The sequence below is a fragment of the Fukomys damarensis genome, unplaced genomic scaffold (assembly GCF_012274545.1).
Source record: "Fukomys damarensis isolate Sample0158 unplaced genomic scaffold, DMR_v1.0_HiC HiC_scaffold_27, whole genome shotgun sequence".
Taxonomy (NCBI): Eukaryota; Metazoa; Chordata; class Mammalia; order Rodentia; family Bathyergidae; genus Fukomys; species Fukomys damarensis.
In genome coordinates, this window is record NW_022900939.1 from 16194121 (window position 1) to 16219425 (window position 25305).

Genomic DNA, 25305 nt, shown 5'->3' on the forward strand with positions numbered 1-25305 from the left:
TTGAACTCACAGTGATCCTCCTGCCTCAGCCTCCTGAGTGTTGGGATTACATGCGTGCGCCATCACGTCCAGCCTGTACTCAGTTTTTATATGGTGGCTGCTCATTCAAGGTAACAAGTAGACTCCTCCTAAAAACCCAAGATAAACTTTTGCTGAACTTATCATCCTAATATATGAAATAACAATTCTTTTATTAATCTATAGGTTTACAGAAAAGTGCTGAAAAATATTAGTCAGGTAAGACCTCTACTGGTAACTTTTATGTACTGTTAGCAAGAGGCCTGAAACACTTACTCAACCACTATGAAGACATATTTGAATTCAAATATCAGTAACCTCTACTTTAAAAAGAATTAATTGTATTCTTTCAGTGGCTCAAACAATATTCATTTATTATCTCTCCTGGATCTTGTGGGTTGTGTTTTTAGGAAGTACCTAATGTGGCCGTTCTGGCTTGATGTTTCCTGTGATGTGTTAGTCAGATGGCTGGAACTGGCACTACCTTAAGGGGCCTCTTCACTTACACGTCTAGTACCAAGCTGGGGTGATCAGTGCATCTGGAGAAGGAAATATCTAGGGCTCCTGCCTGCCTCCTGTATTCCATGCAGCAACTCTACATGGTCGATTAAGCATGGTGGCTTCATGGTAGCAGGACTTCTTACCCATGAGTGAGCTTCTCCTCCCTTCACCTGCTCCACCCCAGCTGTGCCAGCCTCCTGTTTCAAACCAAGCACAGTCTTACATTAGGACTTGCTGCTTCTTCTGAGCACTCTCCTTCCAGGGATCCACCTGGACCCCTCCAACTCTTTTACATCTTAGCTTACAGGGCACCAAGGCCTTTTCTAACACATCTTTATATCAGGACCCAACAGGATACTGCTCTTCACCTGTATTTGGATTTTTCTCCATAATATTCATGACTGCTTGGTACATAGTGGGTTTTCTTGGTTTTGTTTGTTTGTTTGGTACCTGGGATCAAACTCGGGACCTTGCACTTGTGAGGCAGGCAGCAGCACCACTGAGCTAAAGCCCCAACCCCAGTACATAGTGCTTATATGTTGTAGTTTGGCTCTTCCAATTAGAATGTACATTCCAAGACACAGGTTTTGATTGTACTGTTGCTGTAGTACTCAGATATTTGCCGAAGGAACAAATGAATTAATGTAAGAGAAAAAAAATGGCGCCACTTAGAATTTATTATAACACAACAACAACAGCGTATATACACATATGACATAAGATATTCCATTACTTGTATCTTTGGGCATAAATTTTTTTTAATCTAAGGAGTGAAGGCTTTAAGATTCAGTAAGAGGTCCAAAGACTGGGAGGGTCAAGATGTTGGAAGTTCTAAACTATGCTACCCACGTGGTATGACTATTAATCATGGTAATGAGGTTAGAGGAATCAATATGTTAAAAAACAAGGGTATAGAGATAAAGTTTATGTACACTAACAGCAGATGGAAAGAGGAACACAGACAAGTATGGAAACAAGTAAGCAGCAGAGGCACAAAGATATAGTAGTTTCTCTCCTTTTACAATTCTGGCCTTCAGTGAATGTGTCTTGATTATCTTCCATGTTGGCTCCTTGAGGACGGCCCTGTCTAATGGCCTACAAGATATCTAATTAACTTACCTATCTGTAATATTTCCCCCTCTGAAGAAGTACCTCTAACTGCTGTGAGGGGGCAAAGGGCAAATACAGCTCTGGCTACTTCCAGCTGAAGAGGGTCATATTTATGATCAGCAGTTATAGTTACTCTGCAGAGGAACTATCTAAAGGCCTTTGGTAGGTGCCTGGCATTGTCATCTTGGTAGCTGCATAGCTTTTAAATCTGGAGGAGACAAAACCAAAGAAACAGTTAAGAATGCATGGGCCAAATTACAAGGTCAGCAGGATTGCTACGCATATAGCCCACAAATAAGATAAAGGAGAAGGCCCAGGGGACTTCAGAATCCAACATAGAAGTCATATTGTTTAGTTTAGCAGTTATGAGCTGTTTACAAGGTTGATTTGATAGATCCTGGTAAAAGAAGTCTAGCACATTTGTCTTTGGTTCCATTTGTACGACTGCTTGGAGTTTGGCAGCCTCAAAGATGTAGGATCCTGTAGGAAAGGTTCCTTTGTGTCCTGGATCTTGTAGACCTTGAGGGGCCAGGACCAAAATATTGGCTGTCCTCATAGCCCAGTTGCCTTTCTAGTTTTGGTCTCCAAACATTCTGGAAGCTTTTTCTCTGACCAGTGATCTCGGTGGAAGACCCCCAAAATGATATAGGGGGAAAAGATATAACTCCCAAACCTGCTAAATATCCAAAACACAAGTTTGTGTTCTCTAAAATTGAAGAATGAATTCTAGGAACAACGGAGGTTAAGAGTAGGAAAAATTTATTGAGGGAAAGAAAGCTTCTGTCTACGAGAGACGGAAGGGGTGCTGGAAAGTGGGTTGCCCCAAAGGTTTCTTTGTTTAGGTACCAGGGATCAAAGCAGTACCCTTGCGCTTGCAAGGCAGGTGGTGGAACCACTGCACCAAACCCCCAACCCTCTCTCACTCTTATTTCCATCAAAGTACTCAAGGTCTTACCTCTAGCTTTAACTTTTCCAGATCACAGGCATGCCACATTATACTATCTTGTCCGACATGACAAACTTTACCTACATCAGTCCCATCAGAGGCTGTAATCCCCAAGGCCTTCAGGCAAGTGAGCTATGGCAAATGGTTGTAACACATATATCCCAATTCACCAGACTTCAGTATGTGCATGTTAGCATAGATACATATTCTCATTTTATGCACCCTACCTGCCATACAGGTGAGACTGCAAGGCATATACAGCAACATTGTCTCTCTGCATTTGCAAAGATGGGAGTCCCTAAGAAAATAAAAATGGATAATGGCCTTTCCTATACAAGCAAGAGCTTTCAAAGATTTTTGCAGCAGTCGAATATTAGTCATTCCACTGGAATTCCTTGTAATCTACAAGGGCAAACTACTGTTGAACATGCATATTTAATATCAAAATGGCAATTGGAAAAACAAAAAAGAGCAATAATAAGTCACAATAAGCCACAGCCTCACCTTGATTTTACAACATTTACACTTAATTTTTTGAATCCTGTTGGTAATATAGATAGCACCCTGGTAGAATTACATTGGTCAAAAGTACAAGAGCATCATATAAGAGAGAAGGCATAAGTGTTGTGGTCTCTGGAGATGGGAACTGAAGAAAACTAATCAAGAGACAGAAGGATTTGCTCATTGCTAGCACCTACCCAAGACAAGAATGTCTTGTGTCTATCAAGAGCCCTTTGAGTAGACCCTCTGGAGGGTATCTCTGACTGCTCTTTGCAACTACGCCCCTTTTCGGCAGGAAGTGGTTAGAGCAGCCTGTGCCCAATATCCCCTCTCAACAGTTAAGGGATCCCTCTCCAGAAGTGGGGAGACAGTTAAATTAGTCATAGTAGAAGTAGTCAGATAGGGATAGGCCCTTGAAAAGAACAAGAACAGATATATAACACCTATAGGCGCAGGAATAGTTACCTACAAACTTCCCGTAGGGATGAACAGCAGTGATTGATATTGAAACTGCTGTTATTGTAAAATGAAAAGGGGGAAATGTGGGAGACCAGATAGGAAGATTGAAGCCTAACTGGCCTCCTTAGTGAGCACTAAATAAAGAGGGCATGAAAGTATGCAGACCACTGAAGGGAAAAGTAAAAACACCTGAGATCCTGCTGTTTACCTGGACAAGTACCATGGATGGTGGGAAACAGATGAATACTGTGTAATTCTAACTGCTTTTGCCTATGTCTGAGTGAATAAAGCCAAGGTGAACCAGTCACACAGGGCTCTATGTTGAAGGGAGACAAGAGCCCTCAGCCTTCCATTGTTTAAACTGATTCTGCGTCTTTTTACTTTTCAACCTCACCACCCCTTGGTCTGATGCGAGCTTGTAGGTTGGTTCCAACAAGATGTTATTCAGTGGACCCTTGACTTATGACCTTGATCATTTCCTGAGGGCTGGTTGTAACTCAATTTGGTTGTAAGTCAATACAGCTGAAATCTGGATGTTTACCTAGGTACATGGTATCAATAAAAATAGGCAGATGAATCTTCCATTAACCTAATTAACCCAAGTTGCTCATATATCTGTCCAGTCGTATCTTGAGGGTCCACAGTGTATAATACAGTGGTAACTTGGTACTCATCATTAATTGGTTCTGGAAGGCACAACAAGTACCCAAAATGATGAATACTAAACGTGGCTGGAAAGGGTAGTGAATCACAAGGCAATTGACACTAAGTTCCAGCTTATGCATTGAGTACCAAACAAAAGATTACTACCAGGACAAAATTTTCTCATCAAAATGCATCAGTACCAAATTGAAGGAGTTTTGGAGCAATCAAGTACCAAGATATGACTATATTTGCAAACATTATGGAAATTCAGGAAAGCATAATGAAGGAAATAAAGATCATTTCTGTTCTTCCCACCCAGAAGCAATGAACCCCTTGCCAATGGTGTGAGCTCATGTTTCAGTTCATGGTCAGCTGGCTTCAAAGAAGAGACAGCATGGCAGAGGGGCCTTGTCATAGAAGCTGCTCATGTCGTGGTGGACAGGAAGTAAAGAGAGTCAAGAGAGTAACCAAGAAGGGAGAAATAACCTTTCAAGTCATGCCTACAGTGACCCATCTTTTCTAACAGGCCTCACTTCCTAAGAACCAGTCTGATATAATGCTTCTATAAACCAGTCACCTTCCAAATTTCCAACTCCAATCTTATGAAGCTTTGGAAGGACATCTAGATATAAACCATAATATGAGCCCATCTCTCACTTACTTTTATCTTGTGCCTCTGACCCTGCTATTTCATTAATCTTTCTCATTTCCAGCCAGTACTGGTCTGGGAGTCCAACTGTGTCCCCTACCTCTGAGCACTCACACTCCCATGGAGCCAGGTTCAGAAAAAAAAATTCTGTCCCCTCAAAAGCCTCATGCACTTATAGATGGGGTTTTTTGGAACTAGCTGATGCTGGGATTAAGGGTGTGTGGTACTAAACCAGTCCACTGATTGGTTTCGCATGGTTCTTAGTGTGGATAATGGGAAGGCTCACCCTGAGTGTTGGTGGCACTACCCAAAAGGCTTGTAGACTAGATGAGACAAAAGGAACAGAAGGCTTGCTGCTTCCTGCTTACCCTGCCATGGACTGTTTCTCCTCTGCCATGCCCCTCTACCATGATACCCTGCCTTGAAGCCAGCTGGCAGAGGACTGAAATCTCTATAAACTCTGAGCCAAAACAAACCTTTCTTCCTTTAACTTGTGGATGCCAGGTATTTTGTCCAAGAAACTAGAGAAATAATTAAAACATCAACAGGTTAAGAAGAACCATCATGAAGTCTTCTTGATACTTCAAAGCTGTGCAAAGATTCATTCATTCACATTTTTATTCACCTACTGAGCCTCTGTGTGAGGATGGGGGATAAGTGCTTAGAGATCTAAGTCATAAGACATGACCTCACTCCTCCAGACTCCTAAGCCAACAAGAAATAGCTCTTCTTTAGCAGTGGAATAAATTCTAGAGGGTGGATCATCAAAGAAATAAAATCCAAGCAGTGGAGTGGAGAGAGAAGTTCAGTAGATATATCTTTTGGGTTGGCTTTTCATGGATACATTGGAACTCTGGAATTAGGTTCTGGGGAAAGAAATTATTGGGCAATGGGAAGGCATCTATAAATACCTGAAGGAATTAGAAGTGGTAACTATCTTGGGGTATAAGTTTTGGGGACAGAGGAGTGATTAAAATAGATTCTAGTCTAGGGATTCTTTTTGTTGTTGTTGTTGTTGTTTTGAGACAGGGCCTCACTATGTAGTTGAGACTGACCTGGAACTCACTATGTAGCCCAGACTGGTCTTGAACTCACAGTGATCCTCCTGCCTGAGCCTCCCGAGTGCTGGGATTACAGGCGTGTGCCACCATGCCAGGCTAGTCTAGTGCTTCTTTTTTTTTTCTCATTGAGTTTATTGGTACATTTTAGGTATATAGTATAGTTACATTCATCATTGGGTAGTCTAGTGATTCTTAAACTTAGCTATACATTGGGATCATCAGGAGACCTTTAAAACACGAACTGTCCCCAGGCCAGTTAATCGGAACCTCAAAGAAGGACAGGACCCAGGCATGAGTGAGTTTAGCATGTTGCCAAGGTTGAAATGTACTGCTCTTTGCATCCAACCTTGGATGGCCAAGGCTATAAACTACCTTGATTTCCCAGTACCTTTCCTGCTATAGTTTGGTTCTAAAATGCCCTTCAAAGGCCTTTGTGTTAAAGGCTTGGTTGACAGCCCAGGGTGATTTTACAAGGTGATGCGGCCCAGTTGGAGAAAGTTAGGCCATTGGAGGGGATAGTGGAGACACAACTTTTTCCTCTCTCTTCTTTGCTTGGTGACTACTGTGAAGTGGGAAGCTTGCTCTACTCTCCCCTCCTGCTACTGCCTCACCACAGGTGCAAAACAAATGAAAGCAAGCCGCTATGGACTGAAAGCTCCCAAATAGGGAACCATCGATCAGGAAGTAGTTAAATAATGTATCTCAATTTTTCCTGTGGTTCAGAGAATCACATTTACACTCTAGTTTCTGAATTCTTTGGTCAAACTTGTGTGTGTCATTTTCCTGGGATGCCAATGAGGTAGGAGATTAGTGCTAGAACAAACCAAACAAACAGGGTAGAATGTGTCAAAGTTCATAGAAACCCAGAGGGTCCAAAATGACTCTATAGCTCTTGTACCCAAAAACCAATCAGAGAGCTGTATTTTTCAGCCTCTCATTGAATCTGGTGCTGTTTGCAGGATGAATCAGAAAAGTGCTATTTTCAATCCTTCATTGACATCTTGGTGGGAAGCCAAGTAAGTCTTCCCATAGGACAGTTTAAACCTTGAGCAACACCAAGTGAGTTTTTAATAGGACAAATGTCCCAATGCCTTAATGTCCTGGGGAAAAGCCAACCCAAGAATTGTGGATACAAAAAAAAAAAAAAAAAAACAACAAAAAAAAACTCTTTCCTCTAATCCTGTAGAGCATAATCCCCTTCCACCTTCAGTAAATGTACACCTTTGCTACCTTTTCTGTGTGTCTTGTCTAATTTTCTGTCCAAGACATCAAAAACCTAGAATGAAACCCCACAGGTCCTTCCATCTGGTAACATCAGGGAAATGAATTTGTAAATCTTTTCTCCTGTTAATTCTTCTATTGTCAGTGTCCTTAAGGGGACTTACCAAGGGAGGCCCAAGGGGTAGCTTTCCCCTGGCTTCTATGATGCCTCCCCTCCGCTTGGAAATCTTCTCACAGAGACATACTGCTCCCAACCCCTCAGCATCTGGCTAGTCATCAACTTTCAAGGCCTGAACCATTAATAAGTATAATCACATGCTTAAGAGTGTGAGTTCAAGGGCTGAGAGTGTGGCTTCTTGGCAGAACACTTGCCTGGCGTGCTACTCGCTGTCATTATTATTTTGGAAGCTCGTACTTCCTGTATATAAGTAGTCAATCCTAGTTCTGGTCATCCCTAGTCGTACTAGGGATAGTAAGAGAGTAGTGAGAGAGAGGGATAAGGGAGTATGATTTAATTGCCTGAGGAGAGATGAAGCTGTTTCAGGGGAAGTAGAGGTGAGGAAATAGTGGTGGTGTGCTCAGGATGGACGGGGCCACGCGTGGGCCATGCACTCTGTGAGGTCAGCAGGGCAGACAGCAGATTCTCAGATTCAAGAGAAAGGGAGATACCTTCCATAGGCTCCGGAGAGGCAAAGGTGGCTGGGAATGGAGATGAACCTGGGATTAGTAGATGGGGCTGAGGTGGCAAAAAAGAGCTGGAAGGCAGTTGAAGGCACCCAGAGAGGATCACAGGGCATTTTCCACAGGAGGTGCATGTGGGAGCCATGGGGCCTGGGAGTTAGTGCATTTTGGGGGACATCAGGAAAAGGATTTGGAGCCAGCTGAGAACTGAAGCCTGATGGCCGTGGGCTAAGGCACTGAGCTGGGAATGAAGCAGTCGAGAGAGCATTCGTGGCCAGCGCTCTTTCAGGAAGGAGTTAAATGATGCAGACTCGACTTTTCCTGTGCTTCAGAGAAATGGTGTTTCCTTCTGTAGCATCTGCACTGCGGCGCACTGAACTTGTGTATGAGAACCTTCTAGATGTGCAGGTGCAGGGAGTGAGGCGGGGCCAGTCAGGGAGGGGTATGAAGAGGATTATTCCCAAATGAAAGGGTTATTATAGCCCGAGTTGTCATTTGAGCTCATATTCAAAGAATTAAAGTGTATTTTACCCACTTCTAAAGAAGAAGGAGGATATGACTTGTGCGCAGGATGGGCTCAATGAAAATCAATTAGGAAAAGAAATTACTTGAGTTTGGATCTATTTTTATAAGATGCATAATTAAAAAATAGTTTCTCCTTTTATTCACAATGAGCATTTTTTCACATATATTCTCATTTAGGAGAGGAGAGCTGTTCTGGGAGCACAGGGTCTGGTAAGATATATATGAATTTTCTTAATTATAGAAATATAATGATCCATAAGAACATGAATTTTTATTTTGAAGTATTGTACATATCACTTACTAATTATTGCTCTAGGGCATATTAGGTATGCCAGTTTTGCTGAAGGTCATGTATATTTTGAATTTTGTAATCTGGGTATATCATATATATTTAGCAAAAAGCTATGTTCAATCATATGCATATAAGTAAAAATTTTTCTCTCTCATTTAGGATTTAATAAAATCCAATCTCACTGTGAGCCCAGTACTTCTGAACATGTATCATTTGATGATAAAATATGATTCTCTAATTTAATTTAAGAAAACATTATTTATGGCACTTACATGTGTGTACTTTTTTCCCTAGAAACACATTGAGCAAGTGACTCACAGACTTTTTTTTCCAGGGGATAGTTTTTGCCAGGGGATAGTGAAGTCATCGGAGTATAGAAAACATAATGTCATCAGTGATTTAATTTTTTACAGAAACATTAAGTTCAAATAGGAGAAATACAGAACAGCATGACAATACTTTGGATCATTTTCTTTGATAATGATGCTCCTTCTGAACTTTATGAAGTTCCTTCTGTGCTTTTGAATAAAATGACATACATAATTCCCCTTAAGAGATGTTCTGTGTAGACATTAAGATCACACAGGAGTTCTCATCTATTCAACAGAGACTGAAGATGAACCTGGAAACAGTTTATCAGTGTGGATGGGACCTGCTCTCCTATTTGAGATAAACAGAAGACTCGACATGATGCGCTGGAGAAGTGTGGTGTGGGTAAGGCAGGATGGTTTTTTTTCTGGGTGATGTTTTATTTTTGCACCTTTCTTCTTGGCTTGATGGATCTTTTTTTCAATAACATGTTTGTTCCCTATGTTGTGAAGGACTTCCTTGAACATTGCCTTCAGAAAACCTAAATTTCAAGTGCAGCTGGACAGCTGTTTTACTTAGGGAGCCTAACCCAATGGTTCCATTAAGCCCTTTATGGTAGTCACATAACACGCACAAAATGCCAAAGAGATAGTTTTGAGAAGGAGGATAAAAACACCTAGCATGCCAGGCAGCTGGGTATGTAGTTCAGTGGTACAGCACTTACCCAGCATGGGCAAGGCCTTGGGTTTCAACCTCAGCACAAGAAAAGAAATAAAATGCTGGATGTAGACACAATGTTTGAGAAGATGGGAACAGCACACAGCCAAATATTTACCTTCCTCACACGTGGAGGGCACGTCAGTAGCCAAATTGACGATGCTATTACTCATTTAGTTTTCCCAAATCCATTAGGAGGAAATTACCAGCGTCATACTGTGTACACAGTTTGCTTTTAGCTTTGTGTCTCTGCAGGAAGACATTCAAAAACTCAGGATCCTAAAGGCTGCTAAAGCTCTGCAGCCGGGTCTCTTTAGAGCTCCGTGAATGTTTCTCCACTGTTTTCACTCGGTAGGGGGAATCCAAGACAGCATGCAAGCTGGCATATGAGCTGCGTGCATTCTTACAGTTCCGGTAGTTGTTGCTGATGAATTGTGAAAGCAAACTCTATTTCCAACTTTTTGGCTGTCCAGCACTTCTTTGAGAAATGTATGACAACTGAGAAGCCTCCTATGTACCAGAAGTTATTGCAGAATGAGAAGAAATACAGATGAGTGAACCGGAAGCTGAAATTACTTTGAAGGCATACATTTCAACAACCAACCTAGATTAGCAGCACGAATGCATATCTCTTGGATATAATTTTGTTTTGGTTTGGTTTTTTGAGACAGGGTCTCACTATGTAGTTGAGACTGACCTGAAACTCACTAGGTAGCCCAGGCTGATCTCGAACTCACAGCGATCCTCCTGCCTCAGCCTCTGGAGTGCTGGGATTACAGGGAAGCACCACCACACCCGGCACTTAGAAAGAATATTTTAAACATTTAAAAAATAATGCATTATCGTCTCACATTTTATTTCCCTGTTTCTAAGACGATTGTTTTGCTAAACTTGTAGTTTATTCCAAAGATAGTGCTGAGTTTCAGAATTAATTTGCAACCACTGCAAATGTGCACTATCTGGTACTCTTTTTCCTTAAAAGAAGCCCTTATTTTTAAAAATCTTTTATTAAATTTTACAGACAGTGTTAGTGTCAAAGGAATAAAAACATTTAAGTCACATAGAGCATTAAAAGATAATGCAGGGAGGGCCGGGGATTTAGCTCAGTGGTGCCACTGCCTGCCTCACAAGCGCAAGGTCCCCAGTTCGATATTCTTTATCATGTGTGTTATCATCTCACCCTACTTCGTTGACTAAATCCTCCAATACAGTGGTGACACGGACGTTGATGATGTTTTATTCCCAGTCTCGAAGGAAATGTTTGCAATTTTTCATCACCAAATACTGCAGACACCAAAGTCTACACATGACTTTCCGAGCGTGGGAAATTCTAGAAGAGACATAAACCTATGTAGTGGGAGCTTGAGGGGAAGGTGAGAGCAAAGAGACCCAAGAGACCCCTCCGAGGGTGATGAGAGTGGAGGATATTGTGATGAGGGTTACACAGATTCATACATTTGTTGAATTCACTGAATTGAGGGCCAGTGCTCTACAAGAATTATACAACACAGTTGACTGCAGCACCAGCAAAGGCGGTCTTCTCTCTGGAGCCCTCCTGTATGTGTGCCAGTCTATTTGAGTCTCTTTGTTCTGCTCCCCGGATATGTCACTTTCTTCACACTGACGCTGTGCAGTCTTGCCAGCTATAGCTTACAATCACCCGTCTTAAAATTGAGTGTGTCCTCCAAGATTTTTTTTTTCCTGTTGAAGATTGTTCTGGCTGTTCTAGATCTTTTGCCTTTCTGGCTAAATTTTAAACTCCGTTTGTCAGTTCCTATGTGTGGAATATACTTTTGTTTTCCTAATCAAATGGACTGCGGCTTTTCCCTGAGGAGGGTGGATGACTTTTCCTAATCAAATGGACTGCGGCTTTTCCCTGAGGAGGGTGGATGACTCCTAGGACTTAGTTTCACCTTGTTTGCAGCGCAGAGGCAGCATAGGGAAACAGAAGGACCAAGTGCTGGGTGGGTAGACGCATTTTATTTTCAGCCACAGCATCTCAACTTCATTAACTATAACATTAACTTTAACATTGAATGAGTGTAGGTAGCTATTCTGTTTGTTTCCCCCTAAGGGTGTGGGATACTCTAGCCAGAGCTGCTGGGGTGTTATTTCTTTCCATTATGTCTAGCACTGGGAGGAGCATAGGGCTCTATCACTTCAGCTTTTCATATTAAGCAAGTGTCGAGTCAACTCTTTCTTTTTCCCTTTCTCTTTCCCGCGGCCACCTCGTCAGTTGATTCCTCCCTTCGCCAGTTATCGTCTTTGCCTCTTTCTCTGCATTCCGGTTTCATCTATGATACATCGCTAGTCAAGAAAGGTCCACACACAGGTGAGACAGATGAGAAGGCCCCGACTTTCTCATTTTTCCGGTGCCTGTTTGAGAAGGGGGCGTGGCTTGGTCAACAGCTGTCCTGCCCAGTCTCCTCATCTGCCTTTGCTCCCCCTGACCCCAGTGGGTTGGGACGGTGTGCTTCCGTGTCCTCCCTGGCTCTCTAATGGTATCCTTCCTGACTATCCAGTTCCTTCTCTCCACTCCAACCTGAGTGCAGCCACACAAGCAGTGTGATGCCCCTCCCTGGCTGCTCCCATTTTCGCCACTACTGACGGGTTTTTTGAAGACTGGAGGGGCATCCTGTCCTGGCTACTGTCAGGCAGGGAGAGCTCTGGGTCCCTTATCTAACCCTCAGAGCAAGCCTTCCAGAAGATTCTCTGGTTTCAGCCCTGCCCCTTACTGACACGGGCTTGCAGATGCTATATAAGCAGCACTGCCCAGCCACTTCCATAGTGGTTAGTCTAGGAGAGCCCCCTCCTGCATCCTGAACCCCCTGGGCTGCAGCACAGGCCCTGGTTATTAAAGACTCACTTTGGTAGTCCTATAAATCTGCTCATGATTCATTTCTCAAGTAATGGGAACTCAAAAGTCCTGTAAATCTCCTGGGAATTTTTATCCTGAGTAGTGTGGACAGAGTAGTCTTTTCAAAAGAAAACGATAAACACTCAAAGAGCTCCAGCAACCAGCAGCCAGTGAAGACCAGCTGCAGAGACCAGCACTTGGTAGTCTACCTATGGTGTCCAACACAAACTGGTTCCAGAAGGTAGCAGCTGACAAAAGCAGTGACCAGCAGCTGGCTGTGGCAACAGCCAGATTCAGCTTTATCTGGTGTCATCTGGTGACATCAGGGCTGCTAATAGAACCACACTTTACTGATTCATGATTTCCATTTGAATCCAGCAAAAGAACCCTAGGCTGGTGGGCAACACCAGCACTCTGGGAGGCTGAAGCAGGAGAACAGCAAGTTCAAGCCAAACCTGGGCAACTTGGTGAGATCCTGTCTCAAAAAGACAAGCCCAGCCGGGCATGGTGGTGCACACCTGTAATCCCAGCACTTGGGAGGCTGAGACAGGAGGATCGCTGTGAGTTCGAGACCAGCCTGGGCTACATAGTGAGTTCCAGGTCAGTCTCAACTACGTAGTGAGACCCTGTCTCACACACACACACACAAAAAGACAGGCCTGTAGACATAGCTTAGTGTGAAGACCCTAGATTCAATTCCTATATCAGAAAGAAAGAAAGAAAGAAAGAAAGACCACATATTATAATTGTTTCTTTACTTCTATAGCAATTTTAGTAGGGCCTTTATACTCTTTTGCAGTTTCATTTACAGTTCAGTTTGATGGATACACATATTTTCTGATCAAAGTAGAAGTGTCTTGTGAGCAAGGTGTCATCCTCTACTTTCTTTGTTTCCTATATAACTTTTGTGCTATTAAATACTTGCCATGTGAATATGTCATTATAGCCCTGGGGACAATAAAAATGAATGAACAAGAACCCGGAAATTCAGGTACTTTAACAAACCCTTTCAAAGGTCCTAAATAAGACCTGCTAGAATAGACTACAATTTGGGATCACGGTGTTTTAGTACTGGAGGGAAATTTCATAATCAACCCCTGCCCACATAGGAAGAAACTGTCACCAAGAGCCAGATGGGTAAGAGCACACCTGTAATCCCAGCACTTGGGAGGTTGAGACAGGAGGAGCTCCATAAGTTCAAGGCCAGCCTCTGCTACATAGTGAGTTCAGAGCCTGCTGCTGGTCTTGTTTAAAAACAACAACAGCAACAAAAAAAGACCAGCCAACATAGTGCTGAAGGTGAACCTTTCAACAAGTTTGACCATGAATAAGCTCTCAGTGTAGCCAGTGCTCTCCAGGATGGATGCCAGCCTCAGAAGCCACCAATATAGTCAGCAAACAGCAGCCCTTGTAAGACATAGCAACCTAGTACTTAAAAAAACTTAAATACTTCTATAAAAATTATAAAATTACCAGTTGTGGTCATAACAAAGCAATACAAATATAGAGGAAGAAATAAATGAATTGTCTCTTTTCATTTTATCTTAATTTCTTCACCTTTCCTAAAACTCCTCCACTCTATCTCCTGGTAACTCATCAGCTGCTTTTTTATGTCTTCTACACCTTTTCCTGTGCTTTTACAGGTATATATGTGCCCACATGCACACAGTGGAGGAATAACATTGTTTCTTCTCTTCCCAAGTAAGATCATACTGAATTTAGAAGTTTGGAGTTTAAAAAACTCATACCAATAAAAGCAATTAAAATACATACCATTTTTTTTTTGGAAAAAGCTTTATATACCTCATTCTTCTTATTACTAATTATTATTTAAAATACTATAACAGGCTTGGAGCATTCAACAGATACATTTCTAAATGTTTAAAATTAATTGAACTATTTCCATTTAGTTTTATAGGCTCTCTATTCCTCAGCTACCTTTAGATCTATTCAGTACATCCTTGCCATAGCATACAGAGTAGGTTCTGAATATCTTTGCAGAATAATGTCATCAGCTAATAGCAGGTAAGAAGTAAAACGGCACGTTGGATTTCTAGGAAGGTATTTTCTGTTATAATTATTAACAAAGCAGGCTACTAGAAATAGAGTACTTGAATCAAAAAGAGTTCGGCTCTAAAAGATAGCACATTAAATAGATAAGGCTGAATAATTAATGGTCCAGTGGATGTCTAATCATAGAGGAAAAATTCTAGCACCTTGAAAACAATCCCCTCCTGTGCCCACCACACCCAGAGTTTACTTGGTCTCCCTGCATTTTCCGTGGCAAATCCTCCCACCTTGCTCTGCTCAACTCGGTTGTCACATTCTATGCAAAGGTTTCCTTCACTGATCTGCCCACTACTAAATTAATCGCTTCCACCTTTGTGCTTTCATCACACACTACTGGCAATTGCATTACCCGGTTTATCACAATTAATTCCGCCGTGTTAGTCAAGTTCAAGTTTCTCTTGTCTGCTGAACTGTCAGCAGAATGTGGGGTGTTCCGTGCTTTGGAACACATGTGAATGCACACATCCGTATAGATTCCTACGCATGCACACGCATGTGCAAACATACACACGGTGCAAGATTTTTAATGCTTTTCTTTTGAAGGGGTTGGGAATTAAACCCAGGACCTCACACAAGCTAGGAAAGTGCTCTATCAAGATTTTGAACCTGTCAGTCCCACCATTTCTACCCCCAATTCCTTCCATCCTGCCTTCACCTTGATCTGTATCTTGCTTTCCCCAGATGTATTTATTATTTTCCAACTTGAGTGGGATGCTTTATAGGTTTTGTTTTCCTTTTATTTATTATTGAAAATATTTAAAGTTTATATTTGGTTTATGTACAGTTTTGGCAGAAATATAAAAAGTTATTATATGTATTCTGGTCATCATATGTCAAATAATTGTATAATACCAGTTTTAATTTCTTCTGGCCAAAGAATTAAGAGTGTTTTTAATTGTTTTTTGAGGTCAAATGGTTGGGCTTTTTAAATTACATATTTATTATCCATTTCTGGTTCTACTGTACTTGGGTCAGGCAATGTGATCTGTACTATTGGAGCTCAGGTTTGGTCTGTAGGTATTTTGAGAGCCACTTAGAAATATGTGGCAAACAAAAGTTTACAACTTTTGGCTCTCTAATTCTACATCTAAGATAAGTCCAATGAGCATAACTGAAATAATTCAGAAAATAAATGCACATGAAGTTTTATCACATAATTATTATAGTAAAAGTTGGAAATTTTATAAATATTTCAATAGAAGACTGATTAAACACATTAAGATGCATTCATATTAAAGAATACTCACAGGATCATTCATGATAAGTATGTGAGTTATTTCCTAAGAGGAAAAATGTTCACAATTTGTTAAGAAAAAAAGTTATACAATAATATAAGTATAACCCTTTTTAAAACATTTATATATTTCTTACATGTCCATCTTTATATGAGAAAATACACAACTAAGATATAGTGGGATTTAGGGAAGGTATTTACTTATTCATATGTTCCCATTAATTACATGTGTAATAAAAATGTGTTGAATACATGTAAGTGTCCAGAAAGTGTCAACTGCCAAGTTATGAAAGTTTGAGAATATTTTGTGATTAACAAAACACTGCAGCTGAATTTTTTTAAAGCAAGAAACAAAATGAAAGCATTGTTATTTGAAGACTTATAAGGTACATATGTATACTTTTTTTTTTTTTTTTTTGGAGGTTGAGAGTAGGAAAAGTTTATTGAGAGAAAGAGCTTCTGCTAAGAGAGACAGAAGGGGGACTGGAAAGTGAGTTATCCCAATATGTATACATTTTTAAAAACAGACGAAGGGCCGGGGATTTAGCTCAGTGGTTATGCTGCCTGCCTTGCAAGCACAAGGACCAGAGTTTGATCCCTGGTACCAAAAAAAAAACCCAAAAAACAAAAAACAAAAAATTAAAAAAGATGAATAGAAGTCTGTGATGAGGGAGATTAATTAAGGAGCTATTCTGATAGCCTGAATGAAATGAAATGAAAAATGGGGGGGTAATTTAAGGTATATTACAGGGGACGCCTTGATCTCATCATAAAATATACAAACTATGGATTAATCAATAACGATTTTTACTTTTTCATGAGCTTGTTGAAAAAAATGAATAATTTGGGGATCAGGTACCATGGGAACCAAAAGCCATTGTCCATGTTCACCATGGTGCTCTTGATTGATCTGAGTTCTGAGAACAGTCCATTCACTCTGATGTCAAAGCAAAGCAGAGAGGAGGGCAGTGTTGTCCTCAGCATTAATTACGGGCCTGCCTTTATATCATCCCCTCAGTGATGGAGATCCTTGAAGGCTGAAAATGACATTTCCCCAATGCTTTTGGGGTTTTCTTTTGGTACTGGGGATCGAACTTGGGAGCCTGTGCTTGCGGCGCAGGCGGCAACACCACTGAGCTAAATCCCTGTCCCTCCCAATGCTTTTGCCAGCTGAGTTTCTGTGTCTGCCAATGGAGTTACTGGCATGAGATGGCAGGAGCCAGGGCGGTGGGGAGTGCAGAGCAGGTATCTTCTTGCTGTTTACTGGGGTTCTATAGATCTCTCTCTCTAGAGGTCAGCAGGTACTCTGAATCCCAATTCCAAGCAGTACGTTAAAGGCCCAATTACCACTTAGGAAGCACGCCCTCGAAGTGGGTTTGTCAGAGGTCCTCTGCATTCTGGGCTTGACAACTGTGTCCTGCATTTGTATTGACTTCGTCAGTGTGTCCTGGATGCCCTTTGTTCAGCGCTTTCTTTGATTAAATTATAAAATACTTTCAGTTGTAGCTATTTTTCTACTAAAATAGTTAAAGCTTATGTTACATATGTGTAACACAGCAGAAAATAATAACTCCGCAAATAAAAGTTACGAACTACCTCATGTGGTCTTTCTTGCAGATCTGGCTAAGAATAAACCTAATGGGAAAACAGAATTGATAGTCCTGCTTTTGTTGTTGTTGTTGTTGTTACCAGAGATCGAACTCAGGACCCTACACTTGCGAGGCAGGCACATTGCCACTAAGCTAAATCCTTGGCAATAGTCCTGCTTTTTTAATATTCCCAGAAAGGATAAGATTATTCTTTGGTCAAAGTCCCAAGTTATGGACAAGTAACCACCATTAATTAGAGATAGTATGTTCTGAAAATCAATCAATCAGTGAAAGCCTCCTTGCAATAGCCACGCTTCTAAAAGTTATCCAATCACAGAAAGTCCCAAGTTTCTGAAAGGCGGCCAATCAGCATCCAGCGTACCAACACATAAGGCTAATACTGAATGCGTTTTCTCACTGATGAATGGTCAGTGGACAAAAGAATAATATGAGTTAATTATGACTACTGTATGTACTATCATTACAATATAGTTCAAATGCAATTTGCATAGGGATTTTATGAGCAAATTATACAAAACTGTAAACATCAAAGAGAGCCAAGTCATTAGGCAAGTATAACTAAAGAAAGAGGTAGGTAATTTATTTGCTAATTCAGATAAAGAACAAATCCATTTTTAGTGTAGGTATGTCCTACATGATATTTTAATTTTTTAAATGTATATATGATAAGAAATTAGAAATAATTTAAATTTAATGATTTCCTTGTTGCTATTCTTTTGTTCTAGTTTAACATAGTTTTATTGGTGGTGGTGGTGATGGTAACGTGTGTGTGTGTGTGTGTGTGTGTGTGTGTTTACACAATGAATCTGGAAAACCTACTGTCACAGCTCTGAGCATCTGCTGAGTTACCACTCTGAGATCTAAGCACCAGCTGCGAAGTGTCCTTTCTCAGCAATCTCAACACCAGGGGACAAGGGACTGCTCCTTAGGAACTAGAGCGGTAGGTACTTAGAGGACCTGTCTGAGCACCAGCCAGTAGCAGCCCCTCTTTGTAGCTCTGAGGTTCTATAACCCTTAAAGTTTTCTTTTCCCTTCAGTTCCCAAAGCCTTGGGTGGTAGCTGTTTCTGAAGTGCCACTCATAATCCCGAAAATCACAATCCTGAACACCATAATCCAGAATGATGAAGTCCTAAAAGATTAAAATTCCTAAAATTTAAAAGCTCCCTAATCACAATCTCAAATGATTAAAATTCTGAATGTTAAAGTCCTAAAAACCAAGATCTCCCAAACCACATTTCTTATTAAAATAAAAGGCTAGGGCTGGCAACATAGTTTAGTGGTAGAACACTTGCCTACAGCACACAAGGCCCTGAATTTAATTGCCAGCACTGCAGAGAGATATAGATAGAGAGATAGAGAGAGAAGACAGGTAAGGCAGAAAGCTTAATTCTGAGGAAGGGGTTAGTATGTCTTTGGCTATATGCAGGATAGTTGCATAGTATTAGGTGGAGCAAATATCTGAAAACCTGTTATTTTGGGTGTCTCCATGAAGGTGTTTTTAGAGGAGCTTGCTGTCTCTTTGAGTGGACTAGTTAGGGAAGATCCATCATGTAGGATGTGATGTGAACATATTCTCTGAAAAGAGTCAGGCCCTAAAAGAAAACAAAGCCACTATTCACCATGGTGCACAACTTCAAAATACAGTCACTGATTATGAAAGTCAGCTTGCTCCACGGGCTACCTCTAAGCAATTGCTGATAATCTATCCCCCTGATAAACTTTTTCGTATGTCAAATTGTCTTGAGTTTCCTCTTTTAAAATCCTTTCCCCAATATTTTAAATCACAATCATTAATTTTTATAATTTACTACATGATATATTTTTATCTTCACATATTTCCAACAATGGAAGTGCAAATTATGTAAAGACTTTTAGGGAATTCTAATTCTTTTCATGCCTTTTTTTTTTTTTTTTTTGCAAATCCAAGTCCACAAAAGTGTATTATCACAATGTTAGCTTTATAAGCTTTGCCCGTGTGTATGAAAACATTGAAACTTCCTCAACAAATGAAGAGATGTCCTTGTTGTGCACCTGCCCTTGTGAAAGATAAAATTTTTTCAGCTCTTTCTTTGTAGCTGCATGTGCAGTGGTCAGTCTCCGAAAAACTTTAGGTTGTCTCTCACAGGATTCACATGACTGTAGTTATAAACCTGGGTGCACACAATTACCAACCATAGTGATATGTGCTGTTATAGTTTGCTTTTTTTTTCTTTCTTTTATTGAGTTTGTTGGTACATTTTAGGTATACAGTACAGTTACATTCATCATTGGGATCTTGTACCTTTACATGACAGGTCTTGGTCCTCATTTTTTTCCCCTTGTCCGTGCCCTCCCTGCACCCCTCCTCCCTCCCCAGTAGTTTGCTTTTTGACCTACTTGTGAATATTGTTCATCAGCTCACTACTGTTATACCCATGAAACTGTGGCTTATATACTTGATAGTTCATGTTTGTAAAAACTTATATATTATTATTGCCAACTTTATTGTAAAAGTGCTTTATGAAGCATTCTGTCATGTTTTTGTTTCTTAAATCCCTCTTTAAAGCTATAGATGCATGACTTTTAATTTTTTAGAAAAATTATCTTTCTAGAATTTATTTTCAGGATCATCTTTGAGGATTTTAGACTGTAGGGATTCTAATCTTTTGGGATTCCAACATTCAAGATTATGGCCCAAACCCCTGTTTCTGGCAGTCTGTCTCTATTTTCTCAGGCTGCTATAACATAATACCATACATTGAGTGGCTTATAAACAAAAAAATTACTCTCACAGTTCTGGAGTGGAAATAGACCTAGTGTCTGGAAAGGGCCTACTTTCTGGTTCACAGATGATGCCTTCTGGCTGTGTCCTCACATGGTGGAGGGTGCAAGGCAGCTCTCTGGGGTCCCATTAATAACTTAATTAACTGTCAAAGTCCTCCCCTCCTAATGCTGTCACCATAGGGGTTAAGATTTCAACAAATGAATTTTAACACATTCAGACCATGGCATAGTCCTTTGCTCTTTTGATCCATCCAGAAATGTCTAACCGTTCCTTGTATTAAATCTCTTCCAAAACATTTGGCCTGGTTTCTGTTCCTCCAGTGTATTCTGATATACTCCTCAATTGTGTGTTACTCCAAAACCAGAGTACGGGAGGAGAATGTCTTCTTCCTCCTGATAGTGCCTATGTGCCTGGGCCTCAACTTCTGGGCGTATGGTTGCATGGCCAAGGCAGAGGGCAGGACCGTGCTGTATGACTTACAAAGAGCTGAAGACAGCAGAACCTGGAGGACAGGAAGAGGTCATCACCCCACATATAGACAGCCAAATTTTTTCAGCAGCAATAGATTCTGTATGTATTGACATGAATTCTTGGTTGGGTATTGTTGGCCCTTTGGGTGGTTCCATTACTGTGGTGGGTTAGAGTATAGATTCAATGGGCTGTTGTAGATAGACGTGATGCCCACGTATCATGGGCGATCTTTTCAGTCAACTGTTTTCCTCTAGCTTTTTTCTTAATTCCTTTTCAAAAGCAGGTGCCCATATAGCTGTGCCATTATTGATTCGGTCATTGGAAAACTCATGGCCTGAGAAAATAGCTAGGCCTTTAGTGAAGTTTGTGTGTGTGATGACCATGGAATGTTCCAGTCTCCTGCGGCAGGTAGCATAGTCGAATCGCTGCCCATTGTGCTGCTGTTAAAGCTACACTTTCATTGCGCTATTTCCAGCCAAATACGGAGTATTACAGGGTGTGAGTTCAGGCCAATCCTGGGGTCTCTGCACTGCTTCAACAGGCAGCTGTGGCTTCAGGACTCTCCCTCATTCTAATTGAAACATTCCAGCAGCTGCAGTCTAGTCTGACATTCACACTGCCAAATCCTCCTTCCTTTGCCGGCTCTTTTGCCAAGTATCAGGCCTGTGCCATGGTCTGAAAGCTCTCCTTGCCTGCTCCGGCTCCCAGCATTTTATCTCTCACAATCTTTCCCACCGCTATACTAGTATATCTCTCACGAGCCCAATCCTATCTTGACATTTATTTCTTGGAGGATCCTAACGGATGTGCTACGTGAAGGTTTGTTTCCATCTATCTTCAAGTAGTTAAGCATGCTCTGCAGCCAAAAATAGCATCTGAAGTTTGGCTGATGAATTCAGAATGTCAGGTGTTATTAGGGCTGCAGCAATAAATGGCAGTGGCATTCTGGGGGATTTGCTAATCTCAGAAGCAAGTTTCATCCGTGAACCATGCTTTCTTGTCAGATGTAAGGAGGAGCCAGTGAGCCACCTGTTTAGGTTTCACAGCGAAAGGATCTCTTCATATTTAATGGGTGAGCAGCCACCTGTTTCTAAAGTTGCCTAAAGCATTTTGGGACCACTTCCATATAACTACAGAACCCTCGAATATTTCCCATCAGACATGGCCTCATGCAAGGTGAGAATGTGGGTGGCAGAGTGATCATTTTTCACTTTGAGTGACATTCTCTTTTTCCAGAGGGGGGCTAGTTTCAGGCGTGGTAGCAAAAGGAAGTCCTTATGGGCTTGGCTAATAATGTAGAGGAGTCTCACTTCCAAAAGTTTCCATGCGCTGTGTGCTTGGTCACTGATAGCTGTGATTCCATAAGTCCACAGAAGACAGGCAGCTCCAAGATCCAGTTTGTTTTTCTGATGACTAGCTTGTTTCACAGGCTTCTGCCGTAGGTGTCCCCTTGAATACAGGTAGTTATGTCATTGTATTCATCATTTTTCTATCGCTGAGACAAAACATCTGATACTGTACACACAACTAAAAGAAGGCAAGGATTATTTTGGCTTGAGATTTCAGAGGTTTCAGTCCATGGTTAGTTGGTTTCAAGGCAGAAACAGGACATGCAGAGACAGACTGCTTAACTCATGACAATCAGGAAGCAGATAGAGAAGGAAAGAGCCAGAGAGAAAGGGACCAGGGACCAGATCTAGTCCCCAAGGTCACACCCTCATGACCCATCCAGACACACCCAGAAGTGTGTTTTATTAATCTCCTAGCTGTCTCTTGAGCTGATCAAGTTGACCATCAAGATTAACCATCATACTCATATATGAAGCCTGCAGAAGAATTCCCAGGTATTAAAACTGCTTCCAAAATAGGCAAATCAAAAGTAGGACTTCCGTCCTTATAGCTTGCCACAGGACTTTGTACTACGGAGTAGAATATCTCTGTGGAGAAATTCACAGAGGTTCCAGAATTTTTTCTTCTTCCTCAGAAACCCATATGTTTGGTAAACCTTTCTCAGACGGGATGCAGTGGGATGTACACGAATACACCCGGTGAAGGAATGAATTATCAGTCAAATGCAGTGTTTGGCCCCAGCCAGAAGTTCTCACTGTATCAGTGTTTGTCATTCACTGATAATGTGCCAGGAGAGTTTGTTACAGTACTGCTTGCTTTGGTACACAGTGGCAAAGAATGTCCTTCAGTCCTTTAAAAAAACAAAGCATTCAAAAATATTAAAAAATAGGATTCATTCAACAAGGAGATTGCTACAGAAATCTGACCCAAACTAAGGAAACACTAAGAGATGTTGAAGCACCCAAGGGTTAGCACCAGAGGGGAGCTGGTACCATCCCTGAAAGGACAGAGGGAGGGAACAAGGTTATCTGAGGCAGATGAGCTGAAGATAGGACAGAGGCACTGAGAGGAGCTCTCTGCACAGAGGAACATAGCACCAAAGCCCTCATATTTAGAGAGTAAATGCTCTAAAGATTTCTTTCTCTCCTTTTCCTCAATCTCCAACCAATGCTTTCCTCTGAATGAGCCCAACCAGAAGTCAGATAACGAGGGAGCCCAGGTGAAGAGGTTTGTAGGAATCAGCCTTCGGGACACACAGCAAAGTAGAGAAAGTCAGAGATTGATTTTTCTCTTTTTTCCTGGAGAATATTAAAAAACAAAACAAAGGAAAGCACTAGCTCATCCAAGCCCGCATACCAAGGGTCATTGATGGCACGTTTGCAGTTTATAATTCAGCCACTCTCACACTATCAACCACAAGATCAACAGTGGCTGCTTACCTGTTTCAACTTCAATGGTCACAGTAAGATTTCAGATGTTAGTGGGTTCCTCACCCCTATAGGACTACAGACAGTCCTTGTTTAATGACTGAGTCATGTACCTGCAACTAGAGCGTTGCATATGAATTGGGTGCTAAATGAGGAATTGCATATGATATATACATTACAATATTCAGGAAGATAAATGGTCATAGGTAACTCCAGCTTGCTGACTTTGCTTTTACTTGAATAACTCTTATATGCAGTACTGTAGTGTATAACAGAATAAAAAACTGTAGTATGAAACTGTATAATACAATCAGCAAAAAATTATAGGATTGTGTAAAGTACACTATACAAAAAAGACATTGAGGTTCTATAAACAAGATATATAGAACTGTACAAAAAAAGTCATAGGGCTCGGATCTAGCTCAGTGTTTGTGCCGCCTGCCTCACAAGTGCAAGGACCTGAGTTCGATCCCCAGTACCAAAAAAAAAATAAATAAATAAAGTTATAAATATCAGGCTTGATCTGCTTATGAAATGGTTAATGAATTGCTGCTTAATTCTAAGCTAGTTTAATGGATACAAAAACTACCCCCCAGCAAGACATATCAGCCCCCAGGCCAGATGCAGTCTGTGCTGTCTTAGAGCAGACAGAACACAGGACAGGTTGTTACAGGAAAGATCACAAAGTACAGCACAATGTACGGTACAGCACAACATCTTCCCTGCCTTGTCCACTGCATGGAACCGATCACACATTTTTGCACTGACCCCTGTATGTCACAGACGTGACAGACCTCTCTCCCTCACAATCCCCTCTAAAAAACCCTCTGCCTTTTGTTTGTTCCTCACTGATGGGCCTCTTGCTCTCAGTCACCTCCACACTGGTGAACAAAGTCTGTACTTCTTTGCTTTCCTCTAGCTTGCTCAGTTGCTTTGCCATTTGTCACAGTAAGTCCAAGTGACAGGTCTTAAGTCTGAACTGTCATGAAACAGATAGTTAAGTGAAGAAAATCTGTATTGAACTGAGCGATGGTGGTGGTGTTTGACACCCTGACCAGTACTACAACGCAGGAGAATAGTACATTTTCCCTGGCCTGGTAGAAGATGTTGTTTCAATGATGCGATCTTTTTTTTTTTGGTCCATTGAGGCATTTTATTTGTATGGTTTACATCCCTAGTAAAAGAACCCCAGAATTTTCCCTCCTGTGTGTTGTTTTCATCTTGCTTCTTCGTAATCCATGATGCCAGCTGAGGTTGTCAATACAATGAAACCAAACTGACGGGATGGAAGTAGATTATTCTGCCATTTTTCCAGATCTTTCAGTTACACGTCAAACCTGGGGCTGATCACTCCACATTTGTTTAACCCGCCTGTGAGGTTCACAACAGTTTTTCCAGCCCTGTGATCATCAATGACTTCAAATTTGCCAGTGTAACCATGCTTCATCATCACAGTTAGAAGCAGCACGATGACTTTAGAGCACGGCCTAATAAAAACCTGGCGTTTGCCTCTTTTTTCAGCATTGCTGATGCTCTCATGCGTACCATTATGGCGGCACGGAAAGATGGCGGAAAGAGCAATGACGCGATCTTGACAGGCTTGGGGCCACGCCTTCAGTCCACCCGAGCCACTACCAAGGAGCAGTTCAAATGTGTCCAGCCGGCAGGTCCCTTTATCCCACACACTTCATGGGTGCAAGAAAATAACCCTTATCCCACACCCTCCATGGGTGCAAGAAAATAAGGCATGGTGCAGATGAAAACAAAATAACCTACATTTGTTTTGTAAATTCAGAAAATTTTAAAGCCTCTATCTAAGGGAAGGGCAAGTAAACATGTCCCAGAATCCAGTTGGAATAGTGGCTAGAACTGTGCCCGTAAATCTC

General features: G+C 41.3%; 2 long non-coding RNA genes across 2 annotated transcripts in view; one reads left to right on the top strand and one right to left on the bottom strand.

Annotated features, from left to right (window-relative positions):
• Window positions 1-25305, bottom strand: part of LOC117283489 — a 37665-nt gene that overhangs the window by 728 nt on the left and 11632 nt on the right. The window lies entirely within an intron of this gene.
• LOC104854200 lies at window positions 9234-25095 on the top strand. Its single transcript, XR_778023.1, has 3 exons — window positions 9234-9323; window positions 11872-11967; window positions 24941-25095. It is a non-coding gene; the product is annotated as an uncharacterized LOC104854200 (long non-coding RNA).